General features: G+C 38.5%; 1 long non-coding RNA gene across 1 annotated transcript; it reads left to right on the forward strand.

The window, feature by feature from the left end:
• Window positions 1-997: 997 nt before the first annotated feature.
• On the forward strand, window positions 998-23,082 carry LOC102490404 (uncharacterized). The gene is made up of 4 exons (XR_333791.1): window positions 998-1,111; window positions 21,956-22,027; window positions 22,584-22,664; window positions 22,988-23,082. It is a non-coding gene; the product is annotated as an uncharacterized LOC102490404 (long non-coding RNA).
• Window positions 23,083-23,287: the final 205 nt, after the last annotated feature.

Consider the following 23,287-nt stretch of genomic DNA (forward strand, 5'->3'; position numbering starts at 1 on the left):
ACTGTTAGGAAGGATTTGTTAAAAAAAAAAAAAATTAAACTGAAATTCAAACCATAATTTAAACTTCTGAACTGTGACCAATGGTTAGAGTTCAGTTTATGCTCCTCAGGCCAGGTCACTAAGGGCAAATTAAGCAGGAAAGAAAATCAGTGGTAAAATGATAGTGTTAGGCAACATATTAAAAAACAAAATCACTGATACAAGACTTCAACACTATCCCTAAGGATCCTATCTGCACCTGGGAAACAGCACCGTGCAGTATTTATTTATTACATACATGGGCAACACAGCAATTACAAAAACATAATCCAAATAAGACGATATATAGTAATTATTATCCAGGGCTGTGAAAACGCGGTGCTGAAACTTTCCTATCATGGCGAACAGTTCCAATCACTTCATGGAACTCAGAGGACTAATCTCTGGACCTCTGCCTGCCCTGCATAACTGGCATCCTCTCCGCAGTTTCGCAGGGACAAGGGCAGGGTCCAGGGTCTTCAGAGCAGAGCTTCCTCGACCGACACCCACCCCCATGGACCCCAGTCTGGAAAGTGCCCTGGGGTCTGACGCAGCAGAAAAGGCTCACACCTCCCGGGACCTGAGGCCCAACGCTGCGGCTCGAGGACCCCGCAGCCAGCCTGCAACTGCCCTACGCACACAGGACGGCCACGCCCGCGGACCCCGGCGCTTCCCAGACTAGCCCGCTGGGTCTGCACAGTGAATCCAGCCACCGAAGTCCCCACCTACTAGACCACCCACGGGGACGCTCCCGGCTACTCTGCCAGCCATGCACCTGTGCGCACGACAGAGGTGCGCATGCTCGGCACCCGTGACCAATAGGAAGCTCGGCCGACGGAAGTTGAGGCCAATCAGAGTGTGCCTGGTAGGCGGCGGGGCCTCTGTCTCCGGCCTGCGCCAGGCTGCCTAGGTGTACCTGCGTTGTTGGGTGTCCGGTGTCAGCATCTGAAAGCCAGTCGGCTCCCTGAGTTGTGAGCCAAGGTGCCTGGGACGCCCAGCACATGGGGTGTGCGGCACTTCCCTTCCTAGGAGGCAGGAGCTAGCCGAGGCTCCCCTCCACTTTGTCCTCCTGCTGGTCTCACATCCTCTCAGGGTGGGTCTGGACTGGTCAGGAGCTTCCCCGCTCTGACCTTCTGCATTTTGCTATTTCTTTCCGTCTCCAACTAGCTAAAGCATGCCGTTTTCTTCCTGTGGAATGATGCCTCAGAAGGCTACTCTCATCTTGACGTAGCCCCTGGAATTTGATAGAAAGTGGACGAACTTGGAAGATTTGTTGCTGAGTGAAGCAAGTCAGGCTATGTAGGAGAGACATCACATGTCTCCACTTAACGTATACAGATTTTCGGAAAAGCATTGGAAATTGTTATGGACAAGGGACAAAGTGGAAGGAGCATTAGAGAGGGGAAGAGTGCAGGAAGGGAAATTTGGGGAAATATGGAGAAGTAAGATATTTGTGTTACACAAATATGGTTTGTTGCCGGTTGGTGATGTCGTGTCTAGTAGTCTCAACTTGTCTGCTGTGTGGTGATATATCATGTCGGGTAAAATCTCTTTACAAACTAAATGATGTATAATGATTGAATGTGTAAGTAATAATAAATAATACTAATTTTTAAAAAGTCGACATTTCACCCACAGGATTAGCCAATATCCGTGGTTATATTTATATTTTATTTTTATCTTTACCAACTCCATTTGTTCATCAAGTAAGCATACAGACTATAGGGATAAATGGCCCCAATTTGAACACATCTGCTATTTTGTTACTAACCGTACTTGCTAGGTAAATTCTTTAATCTCTCCTATCAATTTTCATATATAAAAACTGGGTGATGGTACTGACAGGAGGTTTTGAAATATGGAGCACATTAGAACTGTGCCTGGTGTATTGGAAATGGTCAGAGGTAAGTATTGTTAAAAGATGATAGTATTGTTCAAAGAAAAAACTTTAGATAAATTAGGCAGAATTTATTTGCCACCAAGTAGACAAGCTCATTTCCATTTCCTGCACAGGAATTTTTTACAGCACATGTGAAAAAAAAAAAACAAAACTGACCATAAAAGATGCGTAGTATAACAAAAACAACCATGACATAGGTGTGACTTATGAACATAGGAGCAAGAACTCCATGTGGCAAGAGCAAGTGAATGAAAAGGTATAATGTTATTAAATTACGTGGCTGTTATTCTCACTTTCCCTGAATAGTACTTAAACTTTAAAAAGGGTACAAGTTAAACTCGGAAAAGGAATGCCATTTGAAAATATAAACCCTAACCCTAACCCTAAATATACTCAATGAAAAATGATCAATATTTATGAAAATAAAGTTCAGGAGTCAGGTAGCACTGAGAGCAATAGGAGATTCAGGGAGTTCCGCCCAGCAACTTGGGGAAGCAATATCTACACAGGGAAAAAGGAAGTAACATACACAAACAGGTTGGGTGGTTACAGCTTGACATTGGCCTAATTTGGGTTTGATGTGATAAAACACTTTATTTGGGCATTGCCTGATAAGTTAGCAGCCTGTGATTGGCTAAAGCTTGGCTACTAGTATGGAGATGCACTTAAGCCAAATTGAGTTTTAACAATTTGCTGTTAGGTGCTAGACACTTTTCTAGGCTATACGGTAGTGGGATCAAAGTCCTTCATATCTTAGTGTTTATAATTTAGTGCACATGCTTTGCTACTTTTCTTTTTGTTTTTATAAAACTTTATTTTCATAAATATTGATCATTTTTATAGGTGAGGTATGTTCTCAAATGACGTTCATTTTTAGGATTTAACAGTTACACTTGCATCCTTTGTTAAGTTTACATACTATTCAGGGAAAGTGAGAATGACAGCCATGTAATTTTGATAACATTATACCTTTTCATTCACCTGATCTTGGCACATGGAGTTCTAGCTCCTGTGTTCATAAGCCACACCTATGTCATGGTTGTTTTTGTTATACTAAGCATCTTTTGCGGTCAAGTTTTTTTCACATCTGCTGTAAAAAGTTCCTGTGCAGAAAATAGAAATGAGCTTGTCTACTTGGTGTGCTATTATTGCCCAGCGTTCACAATTGGGATTGAGTGAGCAAGATAATGAGAAGGTTGATGAACAGATGTTTTTCTGTAAGCTAAAAAACTGCATTTCATTAGAGCAACTGCATGATACGCTGCAGCAGGAGTTTTGCAATAGATTTTTGAAATGGAAGGAAAAGATGGTTGATGAAAGTCTACTAAAAGGAATATTAGAAAATAACATTTTTGATGTTTTTGTGTCTCATTTTGAATCCTAAAAACCTGTCAAATACTACTTTGGTGAATACTTTGTAAATTCTGACCCTGTTGCATGTGTCCCCAAGGTAACTTAGCAAGCCTGACAGCAGGATGCCAAGATGAGCTTAACAGAATTCATGTTTATAAAATGAGAAACGATGCTGTTCCCTCATTTTGATTCTTTTTCACTCACAATGTTTTTTAATTTAGTCATGTTTGTTGATCAAATGTCATCTATTTAATTTTATGCTATACATACATAATTCTTTTTTTTATTAATTTTAAGATTAGCTGGTTACAATGTCTTAGACTAGATTAAGTTAATGCGAGAAATATTGATGTTTTAGAATCTACAAGTCTTTACATTGAGCACTTTTTGTCTTTATTTTCATAATGATCCACAAAAGAAGTCCTGAATTCAAGGCAGAATGCTTGAACTATAAGAAAAATAGTTAAACCATTTATAGAAAGGAAAGTGGTAGTTTCTAGAAGGGCTGGCTCTTTACCAACCTACCTGAAGAGCTACAATATTCTTTTGAGGGTAATGTTGGTGATAGTAACCACAATAACAAGCATTAAATGCTCTTGTGAATGAGCAAGTGCCTATTATTATTTTAGAGGATTAGTTTAACATTTCATATGAATTTTAAGTCTACCTAGATATGCCAAATGGCTGGATCTCAATTAAAAGTAATGTATAGTGAGAAAAAAAAAGAATAATAGAGCATAATACTTTGAAGATAAATATTTATGATCCTGAAACTATGCAGAAAATTATTTAAACAAGTAACATAAAAGAATCTTGCATATTAATATGAAATTCTAGAGAGAAATAAAAATAAGTAAAAACGTTTTTCTATAGGTGCTCACTCAAGGAAAAATTTTGATTTAAAAAAAAGTGAGTTACATTTAGTCAAATATAGTTATTTCATTGCCTAATTATGATCTGGTTGAGAGACAAAGGAGGAGAAGACAAAAGTGAGGAAAAGGCTCTGTAATTAGGAAAATGGAGTTCTAGTCCTTCCGTCATGAAATAGTTCCCTCTCTCTCTCTCTCCCCTATTTCTCTCGTGTACATACATCCTCTATAATAAGTAAAGAAAAAATAATTTATGGTTCCTTTTTTTTTTTTTGAAGAGGTTTTTGCTATAGGGCGCGTGCACTCGCCAGACGGACAGACAAGAGACCGAGAGACAGAAAGCGAGAAATCACTTCCCAGGGGGGATGGACACGCTGAAATCCCTTCTCCTCCATTCTCCTCTCAGGATCTTGGGCACGCACGCACACGTGCCCGGTGTGAATTTTAAGCCACTGGGGCCAGGATGCGAACTGCGGTCAACTACATGGGAGTCCAGCGACATAGCCATTACTCTAACTGCTGGGCCCAAGTTTTTAAGGATGCTGTTGAAGTTCAACAGTTAGAGAGAAGGACTTTAGTGTAGACGACTTTTGACCTTGTTATTATCATGTGATCCTATTATGTATCATAGGTCAAGCCAGTTTACTTATGCTGTTCCTCTGCAACTCCGAGGAAGGCTGCCTGAGTATTTATCAAAGAGGTTAATGTGTAAGCCTTAAACATATAGAACAGGCATCATACAACCTAGCCAGGGTCAGGATGTTTTCCGTGTCCCATGTGGATATTTCCGCAGAGCCCCTGGTATCTAAGGCATGTTTCAGCCTGCTCCAGTGAGTAATTACTGAGGCATACTGATAACTGTCTCCTGTATCTAGGCTGCATACCCTCACATATCACCTTTTCTTGTTTTAAAAGCCAACATGACTCTCTCCCATTAAGGAGGAGGTTGACTCCATGAGACACGTAAGGGTAACACATGAATGGAGCAGCAAGTGATCAAGAGCACAGTTGAGAGGAATACAGCTCCAAAGAGTAATTGTTTAAGGCAGTAGATGGTGGAAGAGTCAGGAACAGGTATATCAGGATGCAACAAAGTATCATAGGGTTTGTAGTAAGTTTTATACTCATGGAAAGAAACGGATTTTCAGGGGTTAGTTCTGCGCTCATCTCTGTCAGTGTTGTTTTGGCATCATTGGACAGGGCCTTGATGTCTTTCCAAGTGCTGATGTTAGCTTCAGTCGGCTTTTTCTGTCTCTTATTCTCAGCGTTTGATGCCAGCTCAGGGTGTCCAGGTGATACACACAGAGAGAGATCCAGATCAGACCTGCAGGAGTAAGCATAAACAGAAACCCTCCTCCCCAGGTTATTGGTGGAGCTGGACCTTGTCAGATTGGATCTGGTGGCATTTAAGAAAAGACTTGTTTGGGGAAGTTTTTGTGTTTTTAGGTAGTACTGTATTGATGTAATTTTGAATCAAATGTCAGATTTAGATCATTCAATTTAAATATGGTTAAAGAAAGCACTTGGGCAGCATGAGTGGGGGAGGGTCCTAGATTCCCCCTTTTTTGTTTTAAAAATATGGAGAGGGTTTGTTTTATTAACAAACTTTACATTAGTAAAATAAGTCTATGTAGACTGTGTTTCAGCATCAAATAGTATGGCCCATTGTTGTATGGCCACATCAGATACCATCTGTCATATATACATCTTTTCATGAAATCTTTCTAATTCTTTTCCATCCCCTCTCAGACCTTCTTCAACATAATTTGAATCTTTTACGACATGCTTTATTCTTTGATTATTTGTCCCTTTTTACTTTTTTTATTCTGGAAAAATCCAGCCATCTTATTTTAGGACAAAAATCTTTACCATACAAAACTTCTTTAATATTGAAATGTTCTCTTTTCTGTTAACCTCTTTCACCACGAATACATCTTCATACCCATATCTTTCTTTCTATACCTCTTTCCTATTTACCATTTCCTTTCTACCTTGTTTCTCTTCCTTTATATAATATTTGTCTTTGGATATAGTTGTTACCTCTGGTTAATTAGATAAGGAATGTATTTCGTTTGTCATTTTAAGGATTACTTTAGACTTGCCAAAGTCTATTTTTTATTCTTTTCCTTAGCCTGGGAAATCTAATTTCACATGTAGGACTTTATATATTTATCAGAATTTTTCATTTATTATAAAATTAGCTTTTTATTAATAACAGTTTAAGATTTTAATCAGGTCTTTTGAAAGACCTTTTAGAAAGCATCAAGCAAAGCAATTGCCTATGAACAAAAAGTTCCAAGCACTCTAGGAATGAGAAAGGGTTAATTTAGTAAGCACAGAGTTCTTAGGCTGTTATCAGAGCTACAAGGTCAGTAAAAGTTGCTAAGTTGTTATGGGAAATGGGGCTGCAAGATCACCACAGACTGTCTTGTGTTTTGAAGTTTTAAGTTTCAAGCATGTTCGTTTTTTAGAGGTTCATCTGACTATTTACTAAGGAGACCTTTCCTGGCAAACTTAAAGAAACATCCTCTTGGGCAATTAATTCAATGCCAGCACTCTCAGCTGTAGTATGAACAGAGTCATAAATTTCTGGGCCAGTTGTTTGTTTAGAGCTCTTATCTGTTACTAGATTGGATTGAGACAAGAGTGAGACCTCCTTAGATCTTAAGATGGAGGTGCAGTTTGCGTAATGGCTATGTCGCTGGACTCCCACGTAGTCAACTGCGATTCGCGTCCCCGACCCCGTGGCTTAAAATTCACGCCGGGCACGTGTGCATGCGTGCCCAAGATCCCGAGAGGAGAATGGAGGAGAAGGGATTGCGGCATGGCCATCCCTCCTGGGGGGTGATTTCTCGCTTTCTGTCTCCCTGTCTCTGTCTGTCTGGTGAGCGAGCACGCCCAAAATCCTCTCCAAAAAAAAAAAAAAAAAGATGGAGGTGTGCCTGGTATCGAGTTTCCCAACACGTCAGTGGAGGAGTGGCACCGATTAGTCCAGGAAAGCATTTGCCACAGTGCTTATGTTTGGAGGAAGCCTTTTTTTGTTTTTCTGTACAATCCTTGATAATATATCATTTAGGTTAAATGGTCTTTTTGTGATTTTTAAAGAATTTTTTAGAGGTTTTTGCTATAGGGCACGTGTGCTAGCCAGAAATACAGGGAGAGACAGCGAGACAGAAAATGAGAAATCACTCTCCAAGAGGGATGGCCATACCGCAATCCCTTCTCCATTCTCCTTTCGTGATCTTGGGCACACATGCACACGTGCCCGGCATGAGTTTAAGTTACCAGGTCCAGGATTCAAACCATGGTCGACTACACGGGAGTTCAGCAACATAGCCATTATACTAACTGCTGTTCTCAGATTTAATGTTCTTTATGGCCTTACATAAAGAGAGTGCCAAAAGAGAGTCAGTAGGAGAGGTAAGAGGAGCAGGTGGAGGAGCTGGTGAACAAGAAGTGGAGGTGCTAGGAGCTGATTCTTCCTTTCCCTGGGAAAGTTTTCTTTCTAAAATCAGGATAGGAGGGGTTCTAAATAGATATATAGCATCACAGCGTAAGTGCCAGTCACGAAAGATTTTGACAGGAGTGAGAGGCTCTTAAGCAGGCAAGTGTCAATTTTGTCCCAGACTAATTTTTAGGGAGCCCTTTTCAGGGTACCAAGGGCATGATAAGTCAATTTCTTGTAACATTTTATATATAGTTCTAGAGGAAATTGTATATTGTGCTTGCACTAGCAAAAAACAAAGTTCATTTCTATGAACTGTTCACTCGGGAGAAAGCTGATTCTCTATATTGAGATCCCAGGATCTCCTTAGGGATAATGATGCACCTTATAGCCCTATACATGAGCTTGGGTCTCAGTATGTCAGCGTTCTGTATTGTAGCCACTTATTTCTTTGCCAGTTTAAAAACAATTATTTTATCTTTAACCTTTGGGATCAAATGCCAACAAAGCTGCCTCAAGGCTATTTCAAACAGTGTCTGAACTCCCAGTTTAGTGATGGACTAGAAACTACATATATCTTTTCAAAAGGCTCTGCCTTCAAATTGGCAGCTGAAAGGCAATTGATATAAAACAACCATGAGAAGTCTTATCAGCTCTATGGCAAAGTGTTCTCTACGATAACCTGTCTGGCAAATTTCTCTAGAAGTAAATTGAAATGAGCAATGGCTGAGAGCCTCCACAGTCTTATGGGGTTATGGGGGGAAGTATATTCTAATCTTAAATTAACTCTTTGTTGTTCCAAACAGAGTGAGCATAAGCATTGGCTGAGAACTTCCACAGCCTTGTGGGAGCAAAGATTCTAATCTCAAATTAACTCCTTGTCACTCCAAGCAGAAGGAGCATGTCTCTTTTCCTTTATGAATTCTCTTGAGAATTTTAAGTTCAGTTGAAGTGAAAGCGAAAATAGCAATAGTACAGGAATCTGGAGTCAGGCCACTGCAGTCAGAGAGACTGCCTGGTCATTTACTTGCTGCTTGAAGTGGTGATGGAACTTGTGTTAACTTCGCTGTGTGAAGGACTCAGGCAAAGACAAACAAAGGGGATTTCTCCATGAAGAGAAGCAATTGGGCGTCCACTGGCCACATGCCTGGAGGAACTTCAAGGAGTCTCTTGGCTCTGGTAAGTGGCTAGCAATCCACCACCAGATCAGGTGTGCAGGGAGGGTACAAGACCCCCAATGTCTGACTTTGCCGTCAAGCTGTATGAGAATCTCCATGGAACTCCAGGAAAGGACTCAATGAGACTCCATAGTGAGACCACTGTGGAGCCATAAGAACTTTCACTCACACACACAAACAATAAGCATACCAGGGTTTAGGGAAGCCCACGAGTCATAAGTTCTAGGAGCTCTGGGAATTGATCCCGGATTTTGGCACCAGTCTGTTGGCGTCTGCTGGCAAGCTTAAGAATAACATCTCTTTGGATGGTAATACTGTAGGCATTCAACCTTGGGGCTTGGTCCTGTGAAGGGGAGAGTTAGAGAAAGGAAAGAAAGATGCAGGAGCAGAAAATGCAGATGAGCACAGACAAGTATGCTGCTCAGTCATAATGAGCTTCTTTATTTATGCATTTTACCAGGCACAGTGAACTGTTATACGTTTTCAAAGATGCAGTTGAAGTTCCATAGTTAGAGATAAAGACTTTAATGTAGATGTTTTTTGACCTTGTTACTATCATGATAGGTCAAGCCATTTTACTTACGCTGTTCCTCTGCAACTCTGAGGAAGGCTGTCTGAGTATGAATCAAAGAGGATGATGTGTAAGCCATAAGCATTATATAGAACAGGCATAGCATGACCTAGCCAGGGTCAGGATGTTTCCCGTGTCCCACGTGGATATTTCCACAGAGCCTCTGACATCTAAGGCTTATTGAGGCATACTCAAAACTGCTTCCCATATCTAAGCTGCATACCCTCACAATAAGTGTTATGTCTTCTTGCTGAATTAACCCATTTACTATTATATAACACCCTTCTTTGTCTCTTCTTACAGTCTTTGTCTTGTAGCCTATTTTGTCTGAAATCAATATTGCAACTCTGGCCTTTTTTTTTAATTTTCATTTGCATGGAATATCTTTTTCCAGCCCTTTACTTTAAGGCTATGTATGTCTTTATGCATAAAGTAGGTTTCTTGTAGGCAACAGATAGAGGGTTTCTGTTTTTCAATCCACTTAGCCAGTCTATTTCTCTTAATTGGAGAATTTAATCCATTAGCATTCAATGTTACTATAGGTATTTCCAGACCTGTTTCTACCATTAAATGAGCCATTTTCTCATGTTTTGTTTTTTTGTTTGTTTGTTTTTGTTTGGTTGTTTTTGTTCTCTTATAACAGTCTGTCTGACTTTTTAATTTTCCTGGTATAACACCCTTTAGAAACTCTTAAAGAACTGGTCTAGAGTTGATAAATTCTTTCAGATTTTGTTTATCCAAGAATTTTTTAAATCCTTTTTTTTCCATGTGTAAGATAATCTTGCCGAGTATAGTATGCTTGGTTGAAATTGTTTTTCATTCAACACTTTGACTACATTTACCCATTCTTTCCTTGCCTGCATTGTTTCCAACGAGAGGTCCCATTGTAGCCTGATGGGGTGACCTTTGTAAGTAACTTGTTACCTTCCTGCAAATTTTAATATCTTGTCTTTGTCTGTTGTTCTTGGCAATCTGGCTATGATGTGCCTTAGAGAGGATCTTTGTGGGTTGGTTATATTTGAGGTAATATGTATTTCGTGGGTCTGGATATTTGAATGCCTCTCTAGGTTTGGAAAGTTTTCTTCCAGCATTTCAGGAAATAAATTATCATTGTGTTTATTATTTTTCTCCCTCTTCTGGTATACCAATTATCTGGATGTTAGGGCACTTGATGTTATCCAGTATTTCTCATATATTATCCTCATTTTTCTTGGTTGTTTTCTCAATCTTCTTGATACATTTTTCTAGGTCAGAGTTTTTTTCTTCTACATTCAAGATTCAATCTTTCATGACATAATCTACTTTTAATACTTTCAAGGGAGGTTTTAATTTTCTATTTCACATTCTTCCTCCCTAACAGTTCCATCTGATTCTTTTTTAAGGTGTCTATTTCTTCTTTCAAACCCTGAAAGGACATCTTCATCTCCTGGAGCTCATTGTCTCTTTTCTCTTGCATCTTAGTTAGTTTGGTCATTATACGTTTTCTGAATTGCTTATCCGATATGTCCACGATACCCATTGTGTTGTCTGTGGGTGACATGGGATTGACATTTTAACTTGGTGGAGAGACATTTTGTTGGTTTCTCATGTTTCTTGTGCCTCTATAATTGTTCCTAGTCATCTGGTGGTTTATGCATTCCTTCTTAACTTATTCAAGGTACCTTAGAGTGTTCAAAGGTATGCAGGAGTAGAAAATTGGCAATCTCTCTTCTGGTCTGCCTCCCTGTATCTCAGCAGTACCCTGTACTGTTGTCACAGGTCCTAGGTGATCATAAGTCCTCCCTGTTCCTAAAGAGTGGTGAACCTTCAACTAAATTAATGAGCATCACCTCAGGAGCACATAAAAGTTCACACAACACAGTTGCATGCCACCACTATCCAATATACAGAAGTTCTGAGAGTCCAACATCGAGGGGGGCAGGGTGAACCACGGTCCCAGTTGGCCGTTAGGGAGTGCAGCCACAGGCAGCCTGGTGTCTGGCAATGCAGTTTGAACCCATCTCCGGATGTGGTGGGGAGGGACCCAAGTTCATCTTTAAGTCCCAAGACACAAACCTATGGACAAAAGGTGAGTGGAACAGGGGTATGAGCCATGGGTCCGAGCCATTAGGGACTGCAGCCATAGGCAGCCCAGTGTCCAGCAATCAAGGCTGAACAGATTCTGATATATGTTCAGGTGCCCATATAACCAGACTGCTTACTAGGAGCATAGTCATCCCGGTATTTTTTACTTCTTTTTGAAATCAAATAATTAGTTGACTTTCAACTTTTCACTGATACACACTATTTAGAAGAGATTTTCTTAACTGTTTGCCTTAGAAATTTGTAGACATAGTTTTGATAAGGTGGTTCGTGAATCTTCAGAAAGTGTGTGATATGTGCACATGTGTGCTTCTTATGGAGAAAAAAGCCTATGTTACATTATGTTCTTGAAAGCATTGGTGACTACTCTCCTAAAACCTATGAATTACTGATTTTAACCCTTCTCCATACCCGATTCCACCCTCAGATATTTCTATAACTGCATTTACAGTGGAGCAAAACTGTCTTCATGCTCTGACGTCAGAAAGGTCTGGTCACATGCCTCTTTCCTAGACCTTTTGTCACCCTTTTCATAATTCTGTTCATTTGAAGTTTCTGATCATCAAGAAAACCAATTGTTAGTCACTGCTGCTGAGTATGAATACAATCACCCTTCAAGAAAAAGAGTAACAGAAAGGGTAATCCTTTGCTATAGTCCTTTGGAGGACTAAAAGTGGGGTTTTCTGGAATCTTCAGAATGGGATGGTGGTGTTGTAGCTGGCCACTTTCAGGTAATACCAGCTGCTGTATAGAATTATCTATAAGTCCAACTGATTTTTTTTTTCCTCCTTCAGCAAGTCACAAGGAAATCCCCACATGGCCCTATGTTTGGGTTGAGTGACAAGAAACAACACAGAAAGAGAAGGAGTCATGAAAGTCTGAGTCTCTTGTTTGACCTTACTTTTAGCTCCAGGACAAGTTCAAGCCCAGTTTCATATATAAAACTTCGACTTGATAACATACTGCCCTTATGCATACTCAACTTTAGAACTTCCCAGTTCTTGAAGGACTGACTGAGTTCTTGAAAGATAGACCAGGTTAAATGGTTAATTAATGCCTTCTATTCAGTCATTCTATTTCTACTAAGTGCAGTAGCCAGCCCAAACTATTAAAAGAGAACACTTGTTCATATGGTGACAAAGCTTTGTTTAAAAAAATGCTGAAAGTGTGTATCGTGATTTTATAGATACCTGACAAAGATTGCATACAGCACTCCTTTCTGCCAGGAGCACTTCGAGTACATTTGGATCTGCTGAGTCATAAGGCCCCAGAGAAAGCTCAGTCTGTATGGTAGCCTAGACCCATCTGCAGAAAGGTACTTTTCTCTAGTCTCCATACTGATAGCCTTTTAGGTTTCCCATTAACTAAGTTAAAGTGGTCTATAACAAATTCAAATAGGTCTTCACCTTGGAGGAGGTATCACTATGAGTTCCCAGAGCACCAGACCTCTAGACATTTTACCAGTGTCTCTGGACCTTCATTTTAAGTGTTTGTTTCTTATCTCTGACATGTATGTATGTCTCCAGTCAAGGCATTTAGGATATTTGCTATTATGTTTTGTCCTCATTGTCTCCGACTCATAATGTAGAAGGCCAGCATGATGTACAGGGGAATACAGAGGTTGTCAAGATGCCAGTGGACTAATTGTCACATAGGCTGGATAGTCAGCACAGTCCTGAGATAAGACAGTGTTTTGCTGATCCTGACACATGAAAGCAAACATTAGTGAAAGATACAGCTATAAAAATGTTCACCAGATTAATACCCATACCTGGTAACAGGAACTATGCCCATTTGTTTCAATAATAAACACACACATAGACACAACTGGAACAACATTTACAATTATTGTCACTATATGATAAAATTTATGATACATCATTGGTACTTTCCAGGCACCGATTCTCCTGAACAACTCCTGCATCCTTTAGGTCCTTGATGGAAGCCTTGATCCCTGTGTTTCTTCTAGGAATGTGATATCACCTCTAGTTTACTACTTTGGTAGTAGAGGTGGCTCAGCTTTACCTTTCCTTCTGCAGTCTTCATTCCACAGAACCAGGAACAATGGATAACGTGCTGCCAGAAGCTGAGTATTTCCATTCCAGCTTTGAATTTTGGAGTTGGAAAAACTACCACAGAATACATTTGGCAATTCACTGAAGCCACATTAAGATGAAACTGAGCCAAAACTACATGAATCACTTCTAAAAACACTTTCTTTGACTAGTGGACCATAATGGTATTTTGGGTTCCTAAGAATAAATATTACTTTAGACCCTAAAAAGTGTAATTTACCTTCCCAAATGTACAGTCATGTGGTAAATAGTCTATGTGATCCACAAAGTATGGTTTCATCTTGAGTTGTCTTTGATTTTTAGTTTTTGCCAGAGAGCACATGTGTTTACCAGAGAGAAGACGGAGACAGAGAAAGGGAGAGGGAGAAGCACTCTCAATGGGATGTGGTCTTGCTGTAATGTCTCATATTTTTCCATCCCATTGGGATTTTTTTTTTTTGAGAGGTTTTTTTTTTTTTTTTCACTATAGGGCACGTGCGCTGGCCAGACAGACAGAGAGAGACATAGAGACAGAAAGTGAGAAATCACCCCCCAGGGGGGATGGCCACGCCTCAATCCCTTCTCCTCCATTCTCCTCTCAGGATCTTGGGCACGCACGCACACGTGCTCGGCAAGAGTTTTAAGCCACCGGGTCTGGGACATGAACCGCGGTCGGTTCGGGAGCGCGAACCACAGTCGACTATGTGGGAGTCCAGCGACATAGCCATTATGCTAACTGCTGGTTCCGAACCCCATTGGGATTTTGTACATATACCCAACATGTTTTTTTCAAACCAAGGCCAGGGTTTGAACTGTAAGTCAACCTTGTGGGATCAACTCTCTTAATTGCCAGGGCTGGCCCAGTTTCATCTGGAGTCTTAATATAAATTAATAATAGAGTATTTTGATAATTAATGTTATTTATCAAAATAGTGAGGCCAGGAACCATCAAGTGGCATAAGGGTTATATCACTGGACTCCCACGTAGTTGACCGCAGTTCAAGTCCTGGAACCAGTGGCTTAAAGCTCATGCTGGGTGCATGTGTGTGTGTCCCCAAAATCCTGAAACAAAAGGGATTGTGATGTGGCCATCCCCCAGAGGGGTGATTTCTCACTTTCTGTCTCCGTCTCTCTGGTGAGCATATGTGCCCTATAGCAAAATTCTCTAAAAAAAAAAAAAAAATGTTGAGTCCATGGTACACAATTTTGGACAAACACTAGTCCACATGTCACTGTGAAGATATTTTTAGTTGATGTTAACATTTAAATCAATAGATATTAAGTAAAGCAGGTTATCCACCATAATGTGGTGCCTCCTCTAACCAGCTGAAGACATTAAAAGAAAGGATAGATGTGACCCAAGGAAGAGGAAATTTTGCTTCCAGGATATGCTCAGATTTGAGGCTACAGCATCAGTTCTTCCCTAGGATTCCAGCCTGCTGGTCTTTCCTGTATCTCATGGTTTTCAGTCTCTGAAACTATGTGAAACAATGCTATAAGATATATCTCTATCCAAATATCTATATTCACATATTATATGGGCATGTTTCTCTAGGTTACACTGATTAATATAAAAATAAATAAAACATCAAATTTAAAAGCATTTGCTGTTTAATTTTAACAGATTGTTAACTTGAATAAATATTTGATAATTTAAAATCAAGAATGGATTTTTTTATAATGTTGGGAACAATATTGGCATGAACAATTCTGTTTAAACATGATCACTAGATTTAATTCCTACTAGAAGTTTTCAAATTATTTACCAAAAAAATCAATTGACTCTAAAATGGATTGATTTTTGCCTATTTTTCTTTATTGTAGAACTAATAATAAGTATTAGGAAACCAAAAAGTCCTAAGACAAAGGAAGGAAATATCACCTCCAAATCCAGACAAGCAGTGGATAATCAATCTGTGACTAAAAAATAGAGTAAAATAAAATAAGTTTAACATGGAATATACATATTGCAGAAATAAATTAGTATGGCTCCTATAACAAAAAAATATAATTGGGCAAATTTGTAATTGTTCTGGGTTAAAGTAAAGCTTCACATGGTGAAGTCCCAATCTCCAGAATCTCCCTTCTTTGGGGATGATTTCCTTATTAAAGTAGAAATATGAAGATCATCACCAATATAGGGAAAATGTCAAGTAGAGATTAAGACTGAGGTCAGGATAAATCTTGAAGAAATCCAAGGAGCCAAAAGGGCAACAGCCTCTCGGCGCTGGAGAGGAGTATGGAATAGATCTTTCTCCTCAGTTCTCAGAAGGAGCCAATCCTACAGATTCTTCAAACATGAGTTTCTAACTTCCAGAACTACAAGACATACATTTCTGTTGTTTAAGCCACCTAGATGGTGGTAATTTTTTATGATAGCCCTAGCGAAGTAATGCAATAGTACTAATTGATATCTCTTTAATAAATATAGTGAAGAAATATTATTATAGAATTCCCTAATATTCAACTAATATAAAAACTATTATTTATGAACTACTATTTTTGTTCATTATTTTCAAACTAATATTCAGTTATTGGAAATTAATAATGAGAATGATGATAAATAACTTTCATAGAGCACTTATTATTCTTATTATTTACCAGGAACTATCTTAAATATTTTAAGTGTATTAATGCATAGATAATGCTATATTAATGCATAGATAATAGCTCCATTTCATAAAAGAAACCTTGAGGCAAGGAAAGTAAGTTTCTGAAGGCTATATATATAGTAAGTGGTAGATCAAAGGCATAAACTTAAGCAATTCGGTCCTGAATTTTTTTTTCTTTTTTTTTTTTTTTTGGAGAGGTTTTCCCTTTAGGTGCGCTGGCCAGACAGACAGAGAGAGACATAGAGACAGAAAGTGAGAAATCACCCCCCAGGGGGGATGGCCACGCCTCAATCCCTTCTCCTCCATTCTCCTCTCAGGATCTTGGGCACGCACGCACACGTGCTCGGCAAGAGTTTTAAGCCACCGGGTCTGGGACATGAACCGCGGTCGACTACGTGGAAGTCCAGCGACATAGCCATTATGCTAACTGCTGGTTCCCGGTCCTAAAACTTTTGATTCTAACCACAATGCCATATGAACTGATGGTGACATAACTGAGACAGATTTTCTTTCTGACCCCTGAAAGAGCTCATCAAGCTTGTGAATGGCTACATTTGGAAAGCTGGATTCATAGCAGATGTCTGCATAACACCAGGGTGTCTTTCTGAAAACCGAAAAATACAGTCATCAAATATAGACTCCATGATTCTGTACAGTTACAGTCTTTCATACACTACATGTTATCTTGGGTTATTTGTCATATCTGATATTTATTTTAGCAGAAAAATATATGCAGATTTTTCACTTTGGTCTTTATTTCTGTTAATATTTAAGTCCATTTATTTGTTAAAGGAAAAAACTCTATAGTGATTATTTTCTACCTTTGTAAGTAAAATCCCTACATAATAATTTTATTTCACTGAATGGCATTAACTGTTTATTTTGTGAATGTCATACAGTTTAATGGAGTACTGAACATGGACTTCAGTAACTCCAAAAAGACACACGAGTGTGCATGTGCATGCACTCACACACACACAAGCTCATTACCTACCCATGACTCCCATGACTGTGAGCACTTATTTTCATCAGAGTGCAAATTGTCCATCTAGTTCAATGATCTCTAGAGATTTTTGTCAATGTATCAATTAGGATGCTGGTAGATGTAATCTATTGAACATCATTAAAAAGACTTACGGTCTGAATGTCTGTATCCCTCACAGAAACCATATGTCAAAATCCTTACATCCAACGTGATTGTACTAGGAGGAGGCCCTTTTGAAGGTGATGAAGACACTGAATCTACTTTGATCTTGGACTGTGTATCCTCTGGAATGTGAGAAATAAATTTCTGTTGTTTACCAGCCATTTTGTTACACATCCCAAATAGAAAGACATGTAGTTTTCTTTGAGGAATATAGTTTTGTTCTTTCATTCTACTCTACAGTGGAATAACTTCACTGAGAACCAACCTCAATTCCATGCCTCTCATCTTGTTGACTGGGAAGGTCTACCCTCAAAGGGCCTGGGTTTCCTGGGACATAATCCTATGATTTCCTGAAGTCTGGGAACCTTTGCTCATTTCTCCACTGCATGGTAAAACTCCCAATGGTTCAAAGATAAGGCATTGTTACCAGCTGATTCCCCCACAATGCTAGTTCCTTGGTATTTAGAGGCATATTTTTGTATTTCCATTTAAAAAGTCTAAATAAATCAAAATTATATATTTATTACTATTTTTTGAGAGGTTTGGTTTTTTTTTTTTTCTGTAAGACATGTGTGCTCAGCAGAGAGAAAAAGAAAGACAGAAAGTGAGAAATCACCTCCACGTGATGACGGTCACACCACAATCTCTTCTCCTCCATTCTTTGCTTGGGATTTTGGGCATACACGTATATACACAGGCATGAGTTTCTAAGCTGCTTTGTCTAGGACTCTAACCACGTCAACTACGTGGGAATCTAGTGACCTAACCATTATGCAATATGCTGGTCCCAAAGCTATACATTTTTAATATTGAGAAATTAAGTATGAAAGGGCACCACATGGCTCTTTTGTGTAATACACACTGTTTTTCTAACATTATAGACCAGAAACACTTGAAAATACAACAGGTTTAAAGTCTAAATGTTAATTTATTATAAACTTAGGAAGTGTTTTTTCCCTTCTATTAAGTTCATCTATATTCCTACATACTACACATGTTGTTTATAGTCCGCAAAATTCATAGTTGTAAAAAGGATATGTATCATCTATCTCTTCCTTTTGCTCACTTTTATTACATCTCAGAGAAAGAAAGTAACCAAAATCTTAATAACACTTTGAAATATCATACCACTTAAAAAGCTTTTGGTTATAGGTAGCTCAAGCATCCTAGACCAGAATCTCTGTCTCCCTCCTTGGATCCAAACCATGTGGTTGGCAATGTGAGATCCAGCTGCCTCAAATCTCACGCTACTGGCCAGCCTGATTTTTGACTTTTTGAAAATAGTCATTTTTAACTGAAGTGAAGGATTTCTAATCCTAGTTTACATTTGCAATTCTTAGATAATTAGTGATGTTGAGCATTTTTTTGTTCATAAACTTGTTGGCCATTTGTATGTTTTCATTTGAGAAATGTCTATTCAGATTACTTGTTCATTTTTTATTCAATTATTTGCTTTTTTGTTGTTGAGTTATTTGAGTTCTTTGTATGTTCTGGTTAGTAATATCTCACCAGTTGTATAATTTGCAAATATTTTCTCCCATTCTGTAGGTTGTCTCATATACTGTTAATTGTTCCCTTTCTTCAGCACACTATCTTTCAACTGTGTAGAAGTATCTATTTGAAAGTTCAGTCATTTGGACCTAACATTAGAGTTTCAGGTACAATGTTTTACTACACCACATGTGCCATGTTGCTACAGTAGTCATAAGTAATATGTCAACATACTGGGTATCACACATGTATTGGCATGTGTGTGTTTGTATGTGTGTGTGTGTGTGTGTGTGTGTATAGTCTATTATCCTCAAGACTAGGAGATCATGAGACTATTAGGCCCAGGCAATGCTTACCCTCAGTTCCTCAGCTATTTTCTAATTAATATAATAGCCTTTCTACTCTCAGATTAGACTGCTCTTTCAGCTTTAGCTCTTACAACTCTCCCTCCATATCTTTTGTTTTCCTTTAAGGAACTATGTGCAGTCTTATTGAAGCAACATGTGCTCTCTTACCTCTGTTTTTGCACAAATCACATCAATTCTAAATTTACTTCCTTTTTGTTGCTCTTGGGTTTCCATTGAACTTTCAGTTTTCCAAGACTCTGATAGGTCTCCTCCACCTTTTTAACAACATCCTGAAATGTGGTACTTACCTTCACAGTACTGTGACCTTTGACAAATTCTCTGCTCAAAACCTAGTATAGTCCCCTATTTCAAGTTTGCAAAACTTGAAATCTTACCTTTGAGACTCTCATTTCTCTTCTATTTCCCCCCTTTTTTGTTCTCCATCTCGTTCACTCAGTTCTTGTCACACTGTCATCCTGAATTTTTTTTTCCAAAATGCTAGTCATTTGTAGTTGCTGTTCCTTACACTTGTAAAGCTTTTCCATTCAATGTTAGTAATCAAATCTTTTAATTTGTTCAATTCTTTGCTAAAATACCACTCTTAGATGCAGCTTCCTATGAACACTTCATTGCACTTTGCAACTTGCCATCTGGCACTCCTGACACTTCTATTTTTTTTTTCCTCTATAGCACTTACAATTTCTAGCATACCATTTAGTTTATTAATTTTTATGATTAGTATTATTGTCTGCCTCCCATTACTATAATGAAAGTTCAACAAAAGCAGTTATATGCCTAGTTTTTCTTTACTGATCTATCTTAGTGCTTAAAACAGTGCTTAGCAATACTATATTTTAAATGAATTGCTTAATGACTATTTTGTAAACTCCTTGAGGTTCAAAGTGACATCTAATTAATTTGTGTGTCCAGTACCTTATTGAAATCCTAAAACAGAGTCCAGACTCAATCAATATTTTTGGAATGAATAAGAAAAAATTTACCTCTAGAAACAGCAGGAAGATGAAAGATATTGTTAAAGAAGGAGGTGGGGAACCCAGAAGAAAACACCAAATTAATCTACTTAAAATCAGTTGGGTATAGAGCCGGCAAGTGATGTGGTAGTTAAGGACACTGAACTTCCACACGGCCAACTGCTGTTCAAGCCCTGGGCCTGGTGGCTTACTTTCTAACTTTCTCTCTCTCTCAATTTGTCCTTCTCTGGTCGACTTAAACAAAGAAAGAAAGAAAGAAAGAAAGAAAGAAAGAAAGAAAGAAAGAAAGAAAGAAAGAAAGAAAGAAAGAAAGAAATGTCAACCCAATACAGGACCAGAGCTCCAGCCCAGGCCGCACAGCAGACTCCCACCCCAGGGGCTGAAGCCACCATTCCCCAAAGAAGTCAGCACCTCCAACATGGGGTGGGGCTCCCTGTCCACCATGGTACTCTCCCTTAGCCAAGGCGCCATTATAAATAATAATAATTCTTAAAAAAATTCAGTTGCACACAGTAATTAGTGTGAATCAACAACTCTCAGAATGGAATAATATTTTTGTAAAATATGCCTCAGACAAGGGAATGATAACCAGGGAATGAATACACAGGGAACTCAAGTAGCTTACTCTAAAAAAATGATTATCCCAATTAAAAGATGGGAAAATGAACTGATTGAAAATCTCTCTAAGGAAGACATATGAACAGCCAAAAAGCATATGAGGAAATGCTCAACATCCCTCATCATAAGGGAGATGCAGATAATAAGGGCAATGCAGATTAAAACCACAGTGAGATACCACCTAACCCCTGTCAGAATGGCGAAGATTAAAAATAACAAAAGGGATGTGTTGGTGAGAATGAGGTGAAAGGAGGACTCTCCTACACTGTTGTTGGGAATATAAAGTGGTTCAGCAACTGTGGAAAACAATATGTAGGTCCCTCAGAGATCTACAAATAGAACTACCATTTGATACAGCAGTCTTACTTCTGGGTTTCGACCCAAAGGACAGGAGAATGCTCAGTCAGAAAAGGGGTTGCACATCAATGTTTATTGCAGCATTATTCATGATCACTAAGACATGGAACCAACCAAATGTCTGCAAACAGATGAATGGATGGAAAAAGTGTGGCACACCTATTCTATGGAATATTACTCAGCCATAAAAACAACAAGACCCTGGCATTTGATAGAAAGTGGTCCAATATGGAGAATCTATTGCTGAGTGAAGCAAACCAGGATATGACTGAAAGATACTGTATGTGTCTGCTTAATATATACCGACTAGCCACACTTTATGGTAGGGATCGAAATATTGGAGGGCATAAAAGCAGTGAACATAGTTATATATGCTTAAGACAGTGTGGAATGGGGCAGATGAAGGAACGAGTATAGAGAAGGATAGCAAGAGATCAAATAGAGAGGCATGACATTAGTGGGACACAGAAATGGTTTATTACCTGTTGATGGTAAAATGTATAGTATTCTCAACTGGACTTGTCTAAGAAGTATTTCATGTTGGGTAAATTTTTTTTCTAAGCCAAATGATAAATAGTGATAGAATGTTTAAAAAAGTAATGTGAACAACAATAATAATAATCTGAAAAAATGATGAAAAGCTAGTTGATGATGATGATATGAATAGTAATGTCTTTGTCTTGACTAATAGGCGTGGTATTCCTTGACTGATATGCATGGTAATCATGCTGGAAAAAGAAATGTGATATACTATAAAGATATATGTGAGTCAATGTAATATAAAAAAGATTATGATAATAATAAATAAAATTAAATTTTAAAAATTTAAAAATCAATTGGGCATGATAAATCTTACACTGGCATGACAAATGTCACATTCACTATTATTTGTAATCCCCATTTTCTACTGTTTTTAACCAGTTTGTTGAGGACAGTGTGATCATCCAGGTATATCACTAAAGGAAACAGAAACACCTCTTTCATCACCTACCCGTAAGTATTTAGTTTGTTTGTTTATTTATTTATTTATTTATTTATTTATTTATTTATTGACAGAGAGCATGTACATGCAGTGTGTGTGTGTGTGTGTGTGTGTGTGTGTGTGTGTGTGTGTAAAAGAGAAAGGGGGAGAGAGAGAGAGAGAGAAGCCTCTCCCAGTGAGATGTGATGATGCTACAACCCTTTTCCTCCATTTCTGCATCCCAAGAGAATTCGAAGCATGAATGCATATGGGTCCAGTGTATTATTCAAGCCACCAAGGCTGGAATTCAAACTGTAGTATGTCATCTGAGTTCAGGCTCCCTTAACTGTTGGGTAGAGTGCTGGCCCCTCCTTAATTATTTTTATTTTAGCAGAGTCACATTATGAACTACTCTTTTCTTAATTCTGGAGACTCTTTAACATGTTTCAATTCTCCTGGTTGGAAATGCATTGAAAATGTAAACTAAGAATAAAATAGTCTCTCACGGCTTAAAAATAATAATCATTAACTTTCTAGTGATTTAACATAATTTACTGATGGCAGAAAAATCTTTGTGCTTTACTAAAGAAGGAATCATGAAAAGAGGTAATTTGGAAACACTCTGGAACAAATTCTGCCCCCTCTCCCCAACAGACCAAGCACAGCCAGGTAGGTAACTGTTGTTTTTAATTGATGTACAATAAGTGTAGATATTTTTGAGGTATAAAATGATTTTTCAATACAAGAATACAAAGTGCATTGATTAAATCAGGGAGGTTAGTATTGCTATCTTCTCAGCCATGTGTTATTATTCTTTGTTGGGAACATTCAAAATCCTCTTTTGTTAGTTGCTCTGAGATATACAATAATTTGTTTTTAACTATACTCATACTACTATAATTTATAACATTAGACATTGTTCCTCTCATCTCTCCTTAATTTTGTTTCCATTAATCAGCACCTCTCTATCTGCTTTCCCCCTTCCTTTCCAGCCTAGGGTGGTCATTCATCAACTGTCTACTTCGACAGGGAGCTCTGTCCTCGGGACAGCCAGAGCCTGTTTGGCAGAGTCCACACAGCAAACTGCCCCATAGGTGTGAATCATCTGCATTAGATGCTGTCTGCTTTGTTGACATTTGCAAATGCAGAAAATTTGTAATGAAAGTACAGGTCACAGAACAAACAAAATAAAGAGAAATGGAGCTTGGGAATAAAATATACCTGTGGAGGAAAGCATTAAATTAACACAGAGATGTTGAAGGGCTATAATATCAAAATGAAAACCAAGGCCA

Source organism: Tupaia chinensis, unplaced genomic scaffold (genome assembly GCF_000334495.1).
Source record: "Tupaia chinensis unplaced genomic scaffold, TupChi_1.0 Scaffold000096_1, whole genome shotgun sequence".
In the NCBI taxonomy this organism is placed as follows: Eukaryota; Metazoa; Chordata; class Mammalia; order Scandentia; family Tupaiidae; genus Tupaia; species Tupaia belangeri.